Genomic DNA, 21,194 nt, shown 5'->3' with positions numbered 1-21,194 from the left:
TGAAACTTCCTAAAGGCTTGTTGAATGACTGCCCAAAATGCTAATAGTGATATGGACAATAAGGTTCAGGCTGGGGTGGTCTCAGATGGAGATGAGAAACTTGTTGGGAACTGAAGCAAAAGTGACTCTGGCTATGTTTTAGCAAGAATGCTGGCAGCATTTTGTCCCTGTCCTAAAGATTTGTGGAACTTTGAACTTGAGAGAGATGATTTAGGGTATCTGGCAGAAGAAATTTCTAATTAGCAAAGTATTCAAGAGGTGACTTGGGTGCTGTTAAAAGCATTACATTTAAAAAGGGAAACAGAGCATATAAGTTCAGAAAATGTTCAGCCTGATGATGCAGTAGAAAAGAAAAACCCATTTTTTGAGGAGAAATTTAAGCCAGTTGCAGAAATTTGTGTAAGTAGCAAGAAGCCTAATATTAATCTCGAAGACCATGGGGAAAATATCTCCAAGCCATGTCAGAGAACTTCACAGCAGCCCCTCCCATCATAGACATGCAGGTCCAGGAGGAAAAGCTGGTTTTGTGGGCTTTTTTTTTTTTTTTTCCAGGAGGAAAAGCTGCTTTTGTGTGCAGCCTAAGGACTTGGTGCCCCATGTCCCAGCTGCTCCAGTCATAGCCGAAAGGGGCCAACATAGAGCTTGGGCTGTGGCTTCAGAGGGATGAAGCCTCAAGCCTTGGCAGCTTCCACATGGTATTGATCCTGTGGGTGCACAGAAGCCAAGAATTGAGGTTTGGGAACCTCTGTCTAGATTTCAGAAGATGTATGGAAAAGCCTAGATGCCCAGGAAAAGGTTTGCTGCCAGAGTGGGGGCCTCATGGAGAATCTCTGCTAGGATAGTGTGGAAGGAAAATATGGGGTTGGAGCCCCCAAACAGAGTCCCTACTGGGGCACCACCTACTGGGGCTGTGAGAAGTGGCCACTGTCCTTCAGGGCCCAGAATGGTAGATCCACTGACAGCTTACACTGTATGCCTAGAAAAGCCACAGACAACACCAACCTGTGAAAGCACCCAGAAGGGAGGCTGTACCTTGCAAAGCCACAGGGATGGAGGTGCCCAAGACCATGGGAACCCATTTTTTACATCAGGATGACCTGAACGTAAGACTTGGTGTCAAGGGACATCATTTTGGGGCTTTAAAATTTGACTGCCATGCTAGATTTCAGACTTGCATTGGCCCTGTAACTCCTTTGTTTTGGCCAATTTCTCCTACTTTGAATGGCTGTATTTACCCAATACCTGTAACCCCATTGTATCTAGGAATAACTAGTTTGCTTTTGATTTACAGGCTCATAGGCAGAAGGGCCTTGCCTTGTCTCAGATGAGACTTTGGCTTGTGGACTTCTGGGTTAATGCTGAAAGGAGTTAAGACTTTGGGGGAGTATTGGGAAGGCATGATTGGTTTTGAAATGTGAGGACATGAGATGTAGAGGGGATGGGGTGGAATGATATGGTTTGGCCATGTTCCTACCCAAAGCTCAACTTGAATTGTATCTCCCAGAATTTTCACGTGTTGTATGAGAGACCCAGCAGGAGGTAATTGTATCATGGGGACCAGTCTTTTCCGTGCTAATCTCATGGTAGTGAATAAGTTTCATGACATCTGATGGGCTTATGAGGGGTTTCCACTTTTGCTTCTTCCTCATTTTTCTCTATCTGCTGCCATGTAAGAAGTGCTTTCCACCTCCCACCATTCTGAGAACTCCCAGACATGTGGAACTGAAGTCCAAATAAGCCTCTTTTTGTTCCTGGTTTGGGATATGTCTTTATCAGCAGCATGAAAACAAACTAATACAATTCTAGTACAGGTTTCCTTTTTTCTGTCCACACTGATACCATCTTAGTATAGCTTCATTACTTCGCACATTCTAATTAGTATGTGGCACAATCCACATAGGAAGGGTAGAGAGTGATCAATTAAAGAGAAATAGGAAGATGATAAAGGCATAAATAAGTCTGTAACTAAGGTAGAAATAAGAGCCAAATCATGGCCACTCACTAGGAAATATATATATTTTTTTCTCTTAGTGCTTTCATTTTGGAAATTAGCCAGATGCAGTGAAGAGATTCTTATTATTGTCTAGAAAACCTATGCCCCAAGCAGGGCTACCTACACACAGCCACATACTTTAAGATACCCCTTAGCTGAGACCAGGATCCTTACCTCTGCTTTGGACATAAAAAGGTTTATGACTAGCCAGTAGTAGTGATTAATATGTTTAATTCTAACACTTGGGAGGCCAAAGTGGAAGGATTGATTGAGACCAGTCTGGGCCACAAAGTGAGGTGCTGCCTCTATAAAAAATAAAAAGTTAGATGCATACCTGTAGTTCCAGATATGAGGGAGGCTAAAGTGAGAGGATTACTTGAGCCAAGGAGGTCGAAGCTACAGTGAGCAGGATCCAGGCAATGTACTCCAGCCTAGGCAAGAGAGTGAGACATGCTGTCTCAAAAAAAGAAAAAAGTTAGTCAGTGAAGACAATTGGAAATGTCCAAGCTGTTCTGGTAAGAAAATTTTCTACTAGTTTTAAGATATTGAGAACAATTGTTTCCAAATAAGTTTCTCTACCCTGAAATCTCAAGTCACTAAAATGAGGCCAGCATGGGGGAAAACACTGCCATGATCCAATTACCTCCCACCAGGTCCCTCCCCTGACACATTGGTATACAATTCCAGATGAGGTTTAGGTGGTGATGCAGAGTCAAACCTTATCATTCTGCCTAAGCCCCTCCCAAATCTCATGTTCTTCTTACATTTAGAAATGCGATCATGCCTTCCCAACAGTCACTGAAAGTCTTAACTCATTCCAGAATTAACTCAAAAGTCCAAGTCCAAAGTCTCATCTGAGACAAGACAACTCCCTTCTGCCTATGAGCTGGTAAAGTACAAAACAAATTAGTTACTTCTAAGATACAATAGAGGAAAAGGCATTGGGTAAATGCACTCATTCCAAATGGGAGAAATTGGCCAAAACAAAGGAGTCAGAGGCTCATGCAAGTCTGAAGCCCAGCAGGGTACTTATTAAATCTTAAAGCCCCAAAACAATCTTCTTTGACTCCATGTCTCCCATCCAGGGCATGCTGATGCAAGGGGTGTGCTCCCATGGCCTTGGGAAGCTCTGCCCCAGTGGCTCTGCAAGGTACCGCCCCTGAAGTTGCTTTCACACACTGGCATGAGTTCCTGCAGCTTTTCCAAGTATGTAGTGCAAGCTGTTGGTGGGGATCTGTCATTCTCAGTCTGGAGGACAGTGGCCCTCTTCCCACAGCTCCACTAGGAAATCCCCCACAGGGGACTCTGTGTGGGTACTCCAACTCCACATTTACCCTCTGCATTACTTTAATAGATGTTCTCCATGAGTGTTCCACTCATGAAGCAGACTTCTGCCTAGACATTCAGGCATTTCCATACATCCTTGGAAATTGAGGTGGAGGCTCCTAAAGCTCAATTATTGTCTTCTACACACCCACAGGCCCAACATTATATGGAGGCTGTGAAAGATTGAGGCTTATAACCTCTGAAGCAACAGCTTGAGGTGTACCTCGGCCACTTTTAGGCACAGCTGAAGCTGGAGTGTCTGGGATGCAGGCCACCAAGTCCTGAAGCTGCACAGAGTAGTAGAGCCCTGGGACCTGCCCATGAAACTATTTCCCCCCGCCCCACCCCCAACCAGGTCTCTAGGCCTGTGATGGGAGGGGCTGCCACAAAGACCTCTGAGATGCCCTGAAGACATTTTTCCCATTGTCTTTGTAAGTGACATTCAGTTCCTTGTTACTTATGCAAATTTCTGCAGCCAGCTTGAATTCCTCCCCAGAAAATGGGCATTTCTTGAGAGCTTGTTTGGAGGTTCTAGCAGGGGAGTGTAGCTACTTGTATACCTGACCAAAGACCTGTCCTCCTCTATTGGGGTTGGTCATCCTTTTCAACTGAGCATACAGCTTTGGGAGGGATGCACATGGAGTGGTAAGTGAGGAAGGGGACACCTGCCTAACCAGTCAGATCAGCCAAATCAACCTGACAATCAGTGGAGTGACAGATGTCACAACCAGATTGCCTTCACATCTGAAAATGGGTATTTCTTTTCTACCACATGGTCAGGTGGCAAATTTTCCAAACTTTTATGCTCTGCTTCCCTTTTAAACATAAGTTCTAATTTCAGATCATCTCCTTGTGAATGCATATAACTGTATGCTTTCCGAAATGGGTTACATGTTGAATTTTTTGCCATTTAGAAATTTATTCTGCCAGATACCCTAAATCATCTCTCAAAGTCAAAGTTCTACAGATCTCCAGAGCAGAGGCAAAGTACCACTAGCCTCTTTGCTAAAGCCTAGCAAGAGTGACCTTTGTTTTATTTCCCCATAAGTTTCTCATCTCCATCTGAGACCACCTCAGCATGCACTTCATTGTACACACCACTATCAGCATTTGGCCAAAACCATTCAACAAGTCTCTAGGAGGTTCCAAACATTTGCACATCTTTGTGTCTTCCTCTGAGTCCTCCAGACTATTCTAACCTCTGTCCAGTACCCAGATCTAAAGTCACTTCCACATTTTCAGGTATCTTTATAATAGTCTCCCAAACTCCCGGTACCTATTTTCTGTACAAGTCTGTTTTCACACTGCTATAAAGAACTACCTGAGACTGCGTAATTTATAAACAAAAGAGGTTTAATTGACTCACAGTTCCACATGGCTAGGGAGGTCTCATGAAACTTACAATCATGCAGAAGTAAAGGGCAAAGCAAGGCACAACTTACATGGCAGTAGGAGAGAGAGAGAGAAAATGGGGAAGTGCTACACTTTAAAACCATCAACTCTCATGATAACTCGCTCACTATCAGGAGAACAGCATGGGGGAAACTGTCCCCATGATCCAATCACCTCCCACCAGGTCCCTCCCTCAACATGTGGGGATTACAACTTGAGATGAGATTTGGGTGGGGACACAGAGCCAAATCATACCAATAGGCAATATAAATAAATATATATATATATATATAAGAAAAATATATACTATATACATTATATATATTAAAAAGCATCAAGTCATTAGATTGGTGTTTTCATCAGAATCTATGTTAATTCATTAGCAATAGAAAAATAAAACAAAGAGAGAAAACAAGTATACTATGTAATATTTTGGACTCTTTTCATCACAAGAATAGGCCAAGAACACACAAGGAAATGACACAAGTTGAGTTAAATGTCTCTTGCAAAATTGCAATATACATATTACCCTCCTGGTCATCCTGAAAACAGGCATCATCCCCAGCCCCACTTATAGTGAAAAAAATCTCAACCAAATTAAGCATTGATGAGAGGTACAGAGAATTATGGTCTCCATGATAAAAGAGCTGGGGAGAGTGAGAAAGATCCTATCACTAAAACTGATGTCATTATGGGGTACAATATGCATAAATGGATTAACTTGAACCTGAGAACTTGAAAAAGCATTCTTCTCCTATTAAACTTGGCATCATTGGTGTCCATTATTTAGGCTACACTACTGTAATAAAGAAACTTAGCCATAATTAAGCAGCTTAAAGAAGATATAAATTTATTTACCTCCCATTTGATAGTCTAAAGTGAGCAGTCTGGGTTAACAGGCTACCTTATTTCATGAAGCCTATTTCATTTTCATTCATTAGAAAACCCAGGTTTCTTCTTTCACGTTCTCCCACCATTGTTTAGTGCCTTCTCTTTAACTGTATGAGTTTTGAATCACTAACACATTAAGGCTGCATTTCTCTAATAGGCAGAGGAGAGTGCTATGGGGCATAGCCAGGAGTAGGTCCAGAAGTGGCACACATTATTTCCATTCATATATTTTTTTAGACAGAATTTACTCACAGGACCACACTTAACTTGGAAAACTTGGAAATAGGGCCAGTAGCATATAGGAGACAGGACAGGTGAGTGTAGATGGAGTTTGCCTCAATATTGAAGAGACATCGTCATGCTAAAATAACAAAAAAAGAGAAATGAGAATTAAGATGTATATTTTTCTAACATGGAATTTATAAAAACGTTAGGTCATTTTTTTCTCACTGAATGAAACTAAGTATAAATAAAAATGTCTGCCAATAGCTAATTCACATGAAAAAATTTCAGAAATTAAAACACATTAAATTCTTTATGGGAAAATGTAGAATAAAGTATAAATCATCACTATATAGTGTTTGAAATATTTAATTTAAACAAGTGTTGTAATTATTTTATATTTTCTAATGATGTAAAAATGTAATTTTAAAGCTATTTTACACAATTCTAAATTGCTTTAAATTTTGTTCTCATTTTACATATGGCAATAGCCTGAATTAAAAAAAAAAAAAAAAAAAAACCCTTTTCATTTAATAAATTCAATTCAAGATGATATATTTTTGTGGTTACCTAGGTAATTGTTGCCATAGCTCTGGAATGCATTATCAGTTTAACATTATATTCATAATAGGACCTACACTGTAGATTAAGATCACTATTTCATAGACTGTCATAAGTAAATATGTTCATCATTGCATTATCCATCAATATCATATAGGCTAACATGTTCCATTATTGTCAATATTTCAAATACCAATTTAAAACCTATTCTTCCCTGTCTATTCCCCTCAAGATAAAAAATTACATATAATTTCATAATTGTATATTGTCCATATATTGATTTTAAAGCTGTTAATTGAACTGCTTCAAAAAAAGGAATATCAAGTATCAAGTACATTTCTATGCTAAAAATATAAATATATAAAAGATATATAGAATATATATAATCCTGAAAAGATTTTTAACATGATATTCATTTCTACTAATTATGTCAACTGTTATATGATTGGTTAGCCAACGACCCTCTATCTTGAAAACCAAATAATTTGACTTCAATTTACATGTACGATTCCTGGACTTTTAATTATTAAATTGGAATCTGTTCTAAAGTACGTAGAAGTTTTGATTGATGTCACACAGGTTATAAATTATTCCCTCTTTTAAGCTGTTTGGTCATTTTAAATCATACTAGAATAAGCTAGAGCTTACTATCAGACTTGCAATCAAATTTCATGTGTGAAATTAGCTATCTGATTTTGGACTAGTTACCTAAAGCTCAGAGCCTCAGTATTCTCATTTTTAAAGGACTTTCATAGGACCATTTTTAGTATAAAGTGAGATAATTTATATGAAAACCATCTAATAATAATGGTATGTATGAGCTCAAAGCAATTACTGTAACATAACTACCAATCAGTTTCTCCTTTACTGGTTTAATTGTAGATGCAAAAATGCAAAGCAAATTTGATGTTGCTCCAAACACAAAAGATGTATATAATTTATATTTATTATTGATATATTTAGTGCTAGGTATCCAAGGTAGAAACTTCTTCATTACTGAAACTTTTCAAACTCTTTTTCCAAAACAGTGTTTATAAAGAGATTAGCACTACTTATGTTCTAACTACAGCACCAAAGAATTCAACTAGTTTTACCAGCTCTCTTAACTATAACTCAGATCCCTCATCTGTTAAGAGGTATGAATATGATGAATATAGTCCAAAAAACAAAATGACCCTCTATCTTGAAAACCAAATAATTTGACTTCAATTTACATGTATAACTCCTGTATTTTTAATTATTAAGTTAAAATGATCCTTTCATAGGATCATTTTTAGTATAGAGTGAGATAATTTATATGGAAACCATCTAAAAATAATGGTATGTATGAGCTCAAAGCAATTACTGTAACATAACTACCAATCAGTTTCTCCTTTACCAGTTTAACTGTAGATGCAAAAATGCAAAGTAAATTGTACTACTATATTGTACCTTTTAAAAATCAACTTATTGGGATAAAATGTAAACATACACACACATACTCATTCTCTCTCTCTCTCTCTCTCTCTCACACACACACACACACACACACACACACACACACACACTGCTTCTCTTCTCTCAGGCTCGAATTCCCTTTTCCTTACCCTTGCTTTCCAAGAAGGCTTTCATCCCTCCTATTCCAATGAAATTGCTCTTGTCAATATTGACTTCCATTTTATCATTTCCAAAACTCAACACCAAGTCCTCATCTTAGATGACTTCTTAGAAGCATTTGACATTGTTGATTATTCTCTCCCCTCCTTTTATTTTAATAATTGGCTTTCCAGGATACCACGTCTCCTAATGTTCTTTTCACTTTTCTGACTGTTCCTTCACTGTCTCCTTTGCTACCTTTTCCTCTTCATACCTACTTTTAGATTTTGGAGTACCTTAGGGATTAATCAAAGGTATGCTTCCCTATTTATACTCATTTTTATAGGTGATCTCATCCAATTCCATAGCTATAAATGCCATCTGTACATCAATGAGTCCTAAATTGAATTTTCACACTACTTGTCCTATGACTTTTAAGAAACCTGTGTCTTGTAAATTTGAAGCTGGAAACCATCATTCTCAGCAAACGGAAACAGGAGGAGAAAACCAAACACTGCATGTTCTCACTCGTAAGTGGGTGTTGAATAATGAGAATATATGGACACAGGGAGAGGAACATCATACACTGGGGCTTGTTGTGGGGTGGGAGGGCTAGAGGAGGGATTGGGGAGGGATAGTGGGGGGATTGGGGAGGGATAACATTAGCAGAAATACCTAAGGTAGAAGATGGGGGGATGGATGCAGCAAACCACCATGGAATGTGTATACCTATGTAACAATCCTGCACGATCTGCATATGTACCCCAGAACTTAAAGTATAATTAAAAAAAAAAAACAGAAATGAGAAAAAGAAAAAAAGAAACCCATATCACATTAACTGTTTACGTATCAACCAAGAATCTCATGATCACCTTAAATTTCACATATCTAAAACAGAATTCTTATCTCTCCATAAGGACCACAAATCTGTTCCTCACTCAGTTCCCCTCCATTCACACATTTCCCCAGGTTATAAGCTCTGGGACCATCATTTATTTCTCTCTTTTCCTCATTTTCTGTATCCAACTCATCAGAAAGCTGTGGTTTGAATATATGTCTGATTCCTACCTCTTCTCATGTCCTTACAACTAATGCTCTACTTAAAGGCACAATCCTCCAGTGTGAATTTTCTAAAAATGTAAAACAGATCATGGTACTCTCTAGTTCAAAGTTTCCATGAGTTATCCGTAATACTCACAAAATATACTAACCATAGCCCTTATGTTACTAGCCTATCTTCACAATCTCATCTCCTATCTCTTTCTGCTAACGTTCTTCATTTCAGCCATGGCTTATTCCCATGTTATCACCTTCTCTCTTTCTGTCTCCTCTCCCAGAATGACTTTGCCCAGTTTGTCATGTGGACTAAAGCTAACTTTCAATTCTATGCTCAACTATCATATTATCAATGGCCTTTTGCACCATCTTATTTAAAATAAAATTCCCATATCACTTTCTCTTCTTACCATGCTTTCATCTGTAACAAATGTAGTGAACAAAGAGATGTTGCTCTCAGACCCACTTCCAAGAAATAATCTGCTGCCCAAAAATGAGCAATGGAGTTTTCTGACAGTTCCCAGCCATTAACTCCTTCAGGATCTGCCTCAGCTTTTGAGTGTAAGTGAACTCTTGTCTGTGTGACATCAGCCAATGGCTGAGAAATGTGTTCATATAGAGACCAAACCATTTTGAATGGATATTTTTTGTTCTGGAGTGCCTCTCTGGACTGGCAGATACATTGTCAATTACAGCATCATGACTGACCTCTGTTCATTCTCACCTCCTCTTTTTTCCTTCACTGGTTTCACTGGTTTGCATGCCAATAAAATTTTAAAATTCTACCCTCCTTTCTATAGGACCTAAATTATACAGCAAGCTATGTCACATATTTGTTGACTATATGTCTCCCTCAATAGAATGCAAGTTTTATTAATGCAGTGAGTTTGTTAGTCTTTTTAACTGTTATATTCCCAATTACCAAAAAAGAACCTAGAATAAAGTAGGTCCTTGATAATTATGTATGACTAAATGAAGAATGACTTTGAGTAAATGAATAACCTAGTGCATAAACATTATAGCATGATTAATAAAACATAAAAAAGGAAAAAATGCCAACCCAGAGTTTTGCCATCCCAATAAATCAAGCCTTTAATTACGTTTTTTTCTCTTCAGCCACATGCTTACAATATTATACATAGTTTTATTTACAGCATTGCAAATATAATTTTTGGTTTACTGGTTATTTTAACACAAAATTTTTCTAGCTTTGTTACAGAGTATTCAAATATCCATTTCTCATGGTGTTTATGTTTCATTATACAGATATACAACAATTTGCTAAATTGTTGGGATTTTTAAATCAAAATTCTTAGTATTAGCAGTAACAGCACAGCAAATTTTCTTTAAATGTCTACATTTTTTTTTTAACAAGTAACAGAGCTAGATTAGGTGATTGTCAGAAATATTAGGTTAGCAATAGGGGATGTAAATTTTTAATTCTATACAATGAACAAAGATAGTTTGTTGCACTTTACCAAAGGCAATCAGACAGGTGTTAGAAAAGGCTTTCACATTGTAGGTGGACCTGATAGAATATAAATTAAAGGGAGGATAAACTCAGAGTTTTGCCTGACCTCTAGAATTGTTTCTAAATTATCTTTACACCTTACCTGACTTTAGATAAATTGTTTTCTAAATAGGCATGCAGACTTAGATTATGTCCTCAAGTTCTGTGCATAGATGCTTCAGATGCTAATAAGAGGTTGTAAATAGATGGTACTAGGTTTATAGCAATATAATTTGAAATGTTTGATCTTTAGAGCACAAGTTACTTAATTTGAACAGTAAGAGCATTTCTGTCAGTTTAGTAATCTAATACTGTAGTCTTCTCAAAAACTGACAGTGTAACAAATGTATATCTTACCACATTTTGGTGATACATTGAGTGAAGTCTGGTTTGAAAAGATATAATCTAATGCTACTTCCTAGTCCTTGATATATACAAGTAGAAGCTTTTTGACATATAAGGTAATGTAGCAGGAATATCAAGAATCTTTATGTATCTACTATAGACTATAAGATCAGTCACCAGCAGTATTAAATATTGTTTCACAAAAACCCTTAAATGCCTGCTATAGTGCTCCAATTAATTCTTTGACCTATTTGCAGCAAAGCTTATAAGGACTTAACTTGAAGTACAATAGAAAGTATTGCATTAAATATAATCTTTTTTTTTCTTCAGATTACAAAAATAATACATATATTCATTGTATTAGTTAGGTTAGACTAACCTACGGTAACAAATTCCAAAATTTCAGGGTCTTATCACACCAGAGTTTGTTTTTGGCTCATAAATCAATTTGGTTCTCCTTCATGCCATAAATTGGAACAGAGTTTCCTTCCATCTTATGCCTTTACATTCTCAGTGGCCTCTGAAAGCAGCCAAAACTAGAGGAAAGAAATCATGGAAGAGACCTACACACTCTGTAAAAGCCTCAGATGAGAATAACACATTTCATTTCCATTCACATATTTAGCTGCATAACTATACTTTGTCCACAAGGGAGTTAGAAATATATAGTCTCAACATGTTCATGATGATAATCCTATTAATATAAAAGGAGAGAATACAATATTGAGGAACAAGTCTGTTTCACATTTATACAAAATTGAAATATCATGAGAATATGATTTGAAAAGTAAAAATTCCTCTTAAAAACCGCCCTCAGAAACAACTACTGTCAAGAATTTGTTACATATTCCAACTCATTTTATTCATACACTTGAATATATTTTAAATAAGTTTATAGTGTGCCTAATAGTTTAAACTTGAGAATAAACAAATAATTTTAATATGGATAATAAGATGTTAAACAGACTACAAAAGAACTTCACTTCCCCCTTCCTCGCTGCATATCAGCAACATAATCTTCACTCTGTTCAGGAAACATTCGCATTTGCTTTGTAATTTTCTCTGTCTGAATCCTTCCAATTTATTGCAGAATGAGACCCTTATTCTTCAGGCCTCAACTCAGATGGCATCTCCTCGGAAAAGTCTTCATTTAGCATTGATCTAAGATGGTCCCTTCTACTCGGCAACTCTAACTCAACAACAGTTTAAATTCCTTTTTACTGCTAGAAATAATTTTCTTTACTTATCTCTCTTAAAATGTAATCTCCAAAAAAAAAAGGACCTTATCTATCTTGTTCAGCATCGTTTACTCAATGCATACAATGATGCCTGTTGTTATAGGTGCTGGATGAACGAGTGAATGAATGGATGTTTTTATGGTATGTAACAAACTAGATGAAAATGTAGTGGCTTAAAAATTAATTTAAAAATGATTTGTTATTTTTCATGACTATCGATCAAGAAATCACGCAATGCTCTATTGAGTGGTTATTCTATTATACCTGATTGTAGCTGGATTCACTCATATGTAGCTAGCTACAGCCAGCTGGGAGGTCCTAATATACTAATCAAATGTACTAAATTGTTTTTTTATGAATCAGAGTGTCTCTCTATATTACTTCTAATTATTGAATAATCTAGCCTGGACTTCTGTACATCATGGCAGCTGATATCCAAGAAGAAGGAATAAATTGCAGTATATCTTAAGTTCTAGTGTAGAAACCCAAGAATGTTACTTCCACTGTATTCTGTTAGTTTAAGCAAGTGATAGTCCAGTCCAGGCTCAAGGAAAGAAAGTAGGCCACATTTCTTGGAATCTATGCATGTACAAGGAAGGGAGGAATTATTGAAAGCTACTTATGGAGATTCTACACCCCAGTCCCAATAACTGTGTCAGTCAGGACTCAGTGAATCACTAATAGTTAGCATTAAAGTCATATAATTTGTAGAATAGTTATAGATTAAGAATTTTTTTTGTAGGATTTAAACCTTAAACAATTGCAGGAGAAGCTTGAAAATTAACATCTGAAAAGGGAGGTTGGAAGATCAGAGGTGTTATCAACCATCAATCTGATACACCACATAGATTCAACCACCAAAAAATGATCACTAAAGAGGAGCAGGTTAGAACACCTACAGGAAGGTGTTATCTTTATGGGTTCCCATGTAAGTAGCTGGTGATAAACTTGAGGCCATGGATGGTCACTAGGGCCAGCAATTCGAGAGAATAACTAGACAGGCACCAGAGCAAAGCCAAGCAACAACCTGCCTGCATTTGTGTACCTCTTGTCTTGGTCTGAGGCTGAGGGTCAGCAAGGCCAGCAGTCCAAAGGAAGAGCTGGACACATGGTTGAGATGCACAGGGAAAGCTAAAGGCCAGCAGGCACCTCTGTATTTGTCATTTCAGATAACCGCGATGACCTTCAGAAAACGAAGCCATTGCTTTTCTTCTGCTCTCCAAACCTCAAGCAAATTACTCTTTTGACCAATTATAACCTGAAACCATTCATGAAAAGAGTTGAGAGAACATAATTAAATTGATACTTCAGAAAACACAAAATGGTACTTATTCTTTTCATTGTTCAACATAACCTAGATATCTTTCAAAATCAACACATGGACATCTTCCTCCTTATTTTTAATAGCTGTATAATTTATTTCCAAGTTCTGCTGTTGCAAGCAATGCTGCAGTGAATTGCCTTGAACAAGAATTCTTTTCAATGTGAGAGAGTTCCGTAGAATGTATTTCTAGAAGTGGAAATGCTAGCATAAAGGGTATATAAAATTTTAAAGCAGCTATTGCCAAATGTCTTCAAATAGATGATAACTATATTGTTTTGGAGACTACCATAATTGAGTCAGCGTCAGCCTCTCTCTCTCTCTTGTGATTCTCATAATAGCAATGAAAAGGAAATTGCAAGGCACCGAAGAACAAAATAAAATTAAATGACTTCACCGGCCTTTTAGTCCTGGTTAAGCACAATGTTCCTAAAATGTATGAATATTATCCACTCTGATTTTAGTCTTGTCCCTGAAGCTGAGAGTTTACTCCTTTGAAGAATCCTAAATTCCAGACAGTGGAAGGTAAATAAGGAAAAAGAAAGACAGATGCTTTGATCCATGATCATTTTCTCTGAACAGAGATCAATGTCAACAATGAATGCCAACATCTCAGGATTATTCCCTTTAGGTCTCTATTTAAGCACAATCCCTTTAGACATGCTCAGCAAAGAGACAGAATACTTTTATCTCCATTAAGTTTAGCTAGCAAGTTTGCCAAACGCTATAGGCTCAAGAATGGGCTTTAGATACATTTTTTACTCTCCCTAATAGGAAAGGTGAGGATAATAATGATAGAGATCTCAGCCTAGTGCTTGTTAGAATCCCCTGGGAATATTCTAAAAATTAGCAATATCTATGCTTCAGTTCCAGAGATTTTGAGCTGATTGGTTGGCGGTACCTAGCATTGGTATTGTCTAAGTGATACCCAGGTGTTCCTCATGTGCAGCCAGAGTGAGAACCTCTACCTTAGAGAAGAACCACTACGTTCCAGGGACAAGTGAAAGACCTCATTTGCAATTGCTATCTGTAGGAAACATTTTCTCCAGTCCCATTAGAAGAAAAGAAATTACTCAACTTTCATTAATCGGAGATTTTTCTGAAAATTTCCCTATAACAAATGTTTGTCACTCCTGCTTATAGAGTTTGCAAGTGTCTGCTTCCTTATACCCTGGCAGTAGTAGCTATTAGTAATTTATTTTTCTTTCTTTTTGTTAAACGAGTGGAGCCAACTTCTTCAACATAGTTTTAAACTATATATACCTTGCATTATTGATGATTAAATAAACATATTTTAAATAAGTTCATTGGACATCATGCCTATTGTGAATTGCCTGTTCATACTTTTTTCAAATATATTTTTTGTTCAACTGCTCATTTTTCTTTCATTTATTTGTGGAGGCTATTCATGCAGATACTATCCACTTGTCTTTATATACGCTATATACATTTTCCCCAGTTATTCACTTATTTTTTTAACATTTGTATGGTGATGAAAGAAAATTTTTTAGTCAAATCTGTCAATACTTTGCTTTCTTACTTTCTTTCATGTCACCCTCAATCCTATATTATTTTTTAAGAGACTACATTTTCTATTGTGTTTGCTTTAGTGTTTCATTTTATAATCTTTTGGAAATTAGCATAGTACAAGTAAAGTAGTCAATTATTTTACATTAATTAGCACAATACATTAAATTATTATAGCACACTTCCTTCTTTAGATGTATTTTTACAAGTTATAAGTGTTTTTAGCCTGATTATTCTTAAAATCACTCATGTTGATTTTAAGAATCTTAAATGGTTAAATATAGGTCATTCTAGCTATTTTACTGTGACACTAAGAAAAAAAGAATTAAATAGGCAACTATTTATACTTTTTCTCTCAGTCTAAAATACATTCTTTATGTCTGTAACTTTTGATACAAATACATTTTAGAGATATTTTAAGTCTTCCAATGGAATTTGAGAACTAAAAAATCAGAAACATCACATTCCATAGCCATCAATTGTCTATAGTGCTGAGGAAATTATCATTTTTCTGTGATTCAATTATGCAAATAAACTCTAAAAACAGAACTTAACATAAGTGAAATGCTACTTTAAAAGCAAAATTAAAAAAGAAATAAATACACACAATAATTATCTTCTTTTAATTATTTAGATTAAGACTGATGCTGTAACTCTCATGCTTGTGACAAAGCAATGTGACCTTAGAAAGATGTCTATTCCCTTATCTCTAAATTGAAAATACATAATAATGTTGATTCTAAAGTGCTATTATAAGGATTAAATAAAATAATACATGAAAAGTGCTTAGCAAAATGTCAGGTGGAAAACTAGCATCTATTAAATAATTACAGTTTTATTCAATTAGCACTGTTATTACTACTACATATGTTATGAGGCACACATTATATTTAGATCTTTTCATTGTTTTCATAGTGTCAGGAAAACTCGCTCTAGTATGGCTTTGTCCTCATTACTCCATTTGGTACAGTTTATGTCAAAGCCACCAACAACTTCCATGAAACAAAATCCCATGTTCACCTTTCTGTTTATATCTTACCTATCTATGTTTTTGTCTGCCCATTACATTAATTTTATTCTCTCCTCTTACCTCTTATTCTTCTATTCTTTGCTTCTGCTTATTCTTTGCTTTGCTTCTTATTCTTGCTACACCGCTCATTTATGATCTTTGCTTCTCCACTGAACCACTAAATGTTGGGATGCTTTGAGGCTCTGTTCTAAGTCACTCTCAATATTCTCACAAGGTACTATTCCTAGCTTATCTCATACAATTCATGGTTTAAATACCAACTAAATATCAAGGGCTCTAACCCTGACCTAGAACCTGTCTGGAGTCCTAGAGAACAACTTTCCAACTGGTATCTCAACTTGAACGTCAAATAAATATTTCAGACTTAGCTGTCCAATTTCTCCCAACAACATAACCTAGTACTTTTAAAATGTTAAAAATGTAAATGAGATCTTGTTTCATTCTTCCTTAAACCTTCCAATGGATTTCCATTATACTTAAAAAAAATCCAAATTCTTTACCCCAATTTACAAAGACCACTCCATAATCTCTCTCTTTGACATTATCTAATTAGCCCCTTCTGTAATTAGTAGTCCTTTATACTTCAGCAACATTGGCCTTTTTTGATCTTAAAATTCAACATACTTAAGTTTGCCCTAACTAATACTGCTTCTAGTTTGCAAGCACCTAGCTATTCCAGGTTCTTTGTCACCTCTTCAAGAAAGGATGAGTCTAAAGTAGCTCCACGGTCACCGTATCACAAGGTTCTCTATATTCACTGGAATTATATATTGTGTATGTTTTTATTTGTTTGTTTCTGCTCACTAATGCAAGCTTCATGCAAACAGAGTTTTTTTAACCTAGGTTCACATCTCAAAGAACAGACCCTAGTTATGAATTTGTTGGGTGCATAAACACATTCATAAATAAACACATTATCCCTCTTTACCAAAAAAGAACTAAAACTTGAAAAACTAGTGCCAAACTAACAGAAAAAAATGAGAAATCACTTTCCCTGAAACTTTGCGTACTTTCTTTAATTGCTTCTAAACAAATATTCATTTGATTAAAGTTCATTAAATTGCGAATTAAGTGCTATCTGGAAACAAATGACTAAAACATTTGAAATGATTTCTAAAATCAGAAGTTGTTCGCTTAGATGAGGAAACAACTGTATACACAAAAACTACATAAATACTGGGTGGCAAATGATAGATGCTATAAAAATGCCTGATACACATAATGAGAACTACTGTAATATTCAAATGTATTTATGTTACAAGATAATTACTGGCAACACTTATTTTTGTTTTCTTCATTATTGAAGTGTAATTGCATTTTTTAAAAATGTTGATTCCCAACTTGATATATAATCTGGTAACAAAACTTTGAGAAACTTTAAAGAAGTATGTTAGACAACTCAAAAAATTTTTAATGTAAATAATAATTAAGAAAAGATCAGCCAGGCACAGTGGCCCATACCTGTAATCCCAGCACTTTGGGAAGGGGGAAGATCACAAGGTCAGGAGATCAAGACCATCCTGGCCAATATGGTGAAACTCCGTCTCTACTAAAAATACAAAAAATTAGCTGGATGTGGTGACACATACCTGTGGTCCCAGCTACTCAGGAGGCTGACCCAAGGGAACCACTTGAACCAGGAGGCAGAGGTTGCAGTGAGCTAAGATCGCACCACTGTACTCCAGCCTGGAGACAGAGCAAGACTCCATCTCAGGAAAAAAAAAAAAAAAAAAAAAAAAAAAAAAGATAATTAAACTAAAGGCATTTTCATGTGGAGTAAGTATTTGGGATAGAGAAAAAACTGTTCTTTTTTGAGTAGAAATGGACATATTTGATTGTTCTGGTATATACATACTGGGAATTATTTGATAATTAGTTATATGTTTTCTACAGTCATGCATTACATAATGACATTTTGACCAATGACAGACCATCTATACAGCATGTACAGCAGAGGTCCTATAGATTATAAAACCATATTCTTACCAGACTTTTTCGATGTTTAGATATGTTTACACATATAAATACTTACCACTGTGTTCCAACTGCCTACAGTATTCAGTAGAGTAACATGGTGTACAGGTTTATAACCTAGGAGAAATAGGCTATGCCTAATGACCTAGGTGTGTAGCATAGGCTGTGCTATGTACACTTTTATAAGTGTATTTTATGTTGTTAGGATGATGACTAGATTACCTAACAACACATTTCTCAAGCTGTGTACCTGTCATCAAGCAATGCATGATGGTAGCGGTAAATTAAAAATAATTTATTGCCTACTTTTAACTGCAGAGATTTCTACACTGGTGTCACTTTCATATATATATATATATATATATATATATATATTTTTTTTTTTTTTCTCTAAAGTAACTCACTGTACAGTCATGATATCTAAGGTGAATCTACATAATGCAACTCAAATATAGTGATATGATTTTGATTTTTAAATCACAGTGTAAATGGGATTAACAGAGTCACATATTTCTTGTTAAAAAAGGTCTTGAGGTAATATCAGGTTATCAAATGCCTATAGAAAATGAATAATACTGTTGCTGGGGAAAAGGTCACAAAAACAGGAAAGTGTAAAGATTAGAAATGTTACCTACTTTATGCTTTTGAAAACAGCCATCCTGGCATCTACTAACACCAAAGTTCTTTAATTATTCTTAGAAGAAATGGCAGGGAGAGCCAAGTTTAAATAGAGTCTACCAGCAAAAGACAACAATTCTCAATTCTCCCTGAAAACCACTCAGCAAGATGTAGACTTGAAGTCATCGTGTATGACCATATCACCATGGTAACCTCCAGCTCAGGCTACTTGATGTCTGCAGAGCAGTAAAAGCATTCCTTTAAAGAGAAAAGAACGCATGTAGGTCACACACGCACACACACAAAATGAATGTGGGAGAAGAAAAGATTCATTTCCAGGGAAGTGCAAGGCAAATGCTGCGGGCATTAAACATTAGGACAATAAAATTGGGAGTATTTCTAATATGGCAAGAAGGAAACAGCCATAAAATAAAATTTTCCTGGCTACTTAATTTAGAAAATTTTCTCCACCTAAAACCAAAGTGGGAGAAATCTCACTTCTTCTCCTTTGGAGACACAAAGTACTTTTGCAAAAGCCATGCACAACTATGTGAGGTATTATTGCAGAAGGTATTAGTGAAATATATTTCCAAATAAAGAAAGCTGTGCTTCTCTCTTTGATGACAATACACTTGTCTGCATTAGAAACAAGCACAGAAAAATTAACTGTGTAATACACATGTATAATGTATATTAATTGGTAGACACTTCGTATGTATTCATTTTCTTAATTTTCCCATCAATCCTGAAGTATAGGTACTGTTACTTTTCCTACTAATATAAAGAATGTAAACTACAAATAAGTTAAGAAATTTTCCCAAGGACACACATCTAATAAGCAACAAATCCAAAATTTAAACTGAGACAGTTTGGCTCAAGTGTCTGTATTCTTAACCATTGTGCTAAGACAATACTTTAATACCAACTTAGAATTTCTTTCTCTTTATGTGCAAATGATAAAATGGCTTAATGCTTAAAATGATAAGCATTTATTATCTATAAGCTTCTTTGCATCACAAATTCAAGAATAGCCAAAGTAAAAATTTCTGGCTTAAGGTTTCTTAACAAGGTTGTAATTAAGATGTTGGCTGAGGTCACAGTTATTTGAATGCATGACTGGGGCTAAAATTTCTGCTTTCAAAATGGCTCCTTCATGGCTCTTGGAAAGAGACCTCACTTTTTATCTCTTGGACTGCTGCAGAGAGCTGTTTGTGTTACCTTACAAAATGGCATCTGGCTTCCCGCAGAGTGACAGCTTCCCCAAGAAGTGAGAGTAAGGCAATAGTTAAATTAGCACATGCCATCACTTTAGACATGTTCTACTGGTCATGGAATGGCATGCCTTTATGAGTACTGTACACAAAGCTGTGAATACTAGGAGGATGGGGCAGACTGATTAGCACAGCTGAAATCTGAATTTCTCTGATTACTGCATAGTAGGACTGGGACCGGAGTGAGGCAAATGAAGCACTGAAGGGGCAAAATGTAAGGATGTACTCATCCTCTTGTGCCAACTCTAAACATACATGACCCAGAGACAGAGTGCCTCTTTATTTTTGTGTCCTAGGTGTCTTGCTTGCTTTACCCTAGTTCCAGCGCTAGTACAAAAAATAAACATTTTTTTTCATGTTTTACTTGACTATTTCTTCTATTTATTACAAAATCAGAGTCATAACTTATCTATTGGAGTCTTTATCTTATCATTCGGATTATCTTTAAATTGTAAAGATAATAAGACGATATTTCTTATAATTGTTGTGGTACACTTTGTCTTTAACGTATTTACAATATTCTTACTTCTATCACCTGTCTTAGAGGACAAAAGTGGAAACACTTTTTTTAAAGTTAACATGGAGTCCCATGAGCATGTTCCATGAATACCTTAATATTATGATGTTTGGGTTATACTATACCAATTTTTTGAGGTTATGATTCATGATATTAACCCAAAAAAGTTTTAAAATCTACTGCTTACTTATGAATTACAATGTCATATTTGCAGACCTTGGTGTAGATGCTCTCGTTTGTCCTACAACACTTACTTGTCACTTTAAATACAGGAATATGAGTTTCATCACTAATTATTGATTGGCAAAAAGAATGAGGACTAGGACTAATTTCTGGAATTTCATTTTATTAGGAGGAGATTTTAAGAAGAGATTTACATAAAACTTTTTAAATAGACTTAACATTTTTTATTTATTAAACAAGCAATAGTATGACTAAGGGCAAGGCTAGAGGAAAGAATGTGTACCTACTCTAAACATATGAACTCTTTAAACATTTTTCTCTTAGTTATTTTTAGTTGCACACAGTAAGTCATAGTAGAGATATATTTGTTTTTACTTGTCATTCATATCCTATCTTTCTATGTACCTTAACACACAATTCTTATAATAATTATCATTTCATATCTTATTTTTAAAATGTTTTATTTCAGAAAATTTTAATTATATACCAATATAGAAAGACTGACAAAATAAAATTCTGGACTCAGCACCTATTTTTAAAAATGTCAATCACTTCCCAATCAATCCTAAATTAGAAACTTTTTTGCTGAGATGTGTTTTATCTCTTCAAACCTCATTAAATTATGATCTTAAATCTTTAAGTTG

General features: G+C 35.7%; 1 protein-coding gene across 9 annotated transcripts in view; it reads right to left on the bottom strand.

Moving 5' to 3' along the window:
• CCDC59 (coiled-coil domain containing 59) overlaps positions 1-21,194 on the bottom strand; it is a 148,959-nt gene that overhangs the window by 80,101 nt on the left and 47,664 nt on the right. For 6 of the 9 annotated variants that reach the window (XM_074402481.1, XM_074402482.1, XM_074402484.1 and 3 more), the window contains exon 6: positions 2,328-5,963. The gene's annotated coding sequence lies outside the window, so the exon portion shown is untranslated. The remainder of the gene's footprint in view (positions 1-2,327; positions 5,964-21,194) is intronic. The other 3 variants (XM_074402483.1, XM_074402485.1, XM_074402488.1) reach the window with 3 other exon arrangements.

Source organism: Saimiri boliviensis, chromosome 7 (genome assembly GCF_048565385.1).
Source record: "Saimiri boliviensis isolate mSaiBol1 chromosome 7, mSaiBol1.pri, whole genome shotgun sequence".
Lineage (NCBI taxonomy): Eukaryota > Metazoa > Chordata > Mammalia > Primates > Cebidae > Saimiri > Saimiri boliviensis.
This window is presented reverse-complemented; position numbering and strand designations above follow the sequence as displayed.